This window comes from Rhinolophus ferrumequinum, chromosome 5 (assembly GCF_004115265.2).
Source record: "Rhinolophus ferrumequinum isolate MPI-CBG mRhiFer1 chromosome 5, mRhiFer1_v1.p, whole genome shotgun sequence".
NCBI lineage: Eukaryota > Metazoa > Chordata > Mammalia > Chiroptera > Rhinolophidae > Rhinolophus > Rhinolophus ferrumequinum.
The window spans coordinates 37376962-37377611 of record NC_046288.1 but is presented as its reverse complement, the minus strand read 5'-3'; positions in this window follow the sequence as shown (position 1 = coordinate 37377611).

Below are 650 nucleotides of genomic sequence, written 5' to 3'. Positions count from 1 at the left end.
TAGGCTGGGAGGTGGGAGCTTGTCAACCATGAGGTTCACTATTGGGTGATATGATCTGGCTGTGTCATTCTGAGGAACCCTTGGATACATTTTTTTAAAACCCCTGGAATTGGTCACGTACACCAGAGAAGTCTTTCTGCTCTGCTGCCTAAAGGGCAAAAAAACCTGGCTGCCAGTATTCTGGTATCCCAGTGGGGAAAGAAAGCTGAGAACAAGTACTATTATTTTCATCACTATGCCTGTGAGCCGAAAGATCACCCTCTCTTACTGGAGATAATCTCTACTTTTTTGCCGGATGGAGTTCAGTTGTCCAATGATACAGACGTCCCGGGGGGCTTACCTGCTTGTCAAACCGACCAATTCTGTTCTAGTCTCTTCCATTTCTGAAGGTGCCTGGGCTGCGAATTGCTAGCAAGCCTTCGGGGCAAGAGGTGTTCTGTGGTATAAGCCCAGTTATCCTCACTACAGACAACATTTAGTTTTGTTTGCCTAGTCAATTCCGTTCACAAACTGCAGCTTTCAAAATTGACTGTTGTCTTCTCTTCTTTGTGTTTTACGGTTTTTTTATGTTGTCCCCCCCTCTTTAAAATACTGTTTTAGTAGGATTTCAGAAGGGTCTATAAGTGATACGGTCTATTTTTAGCAGCCTT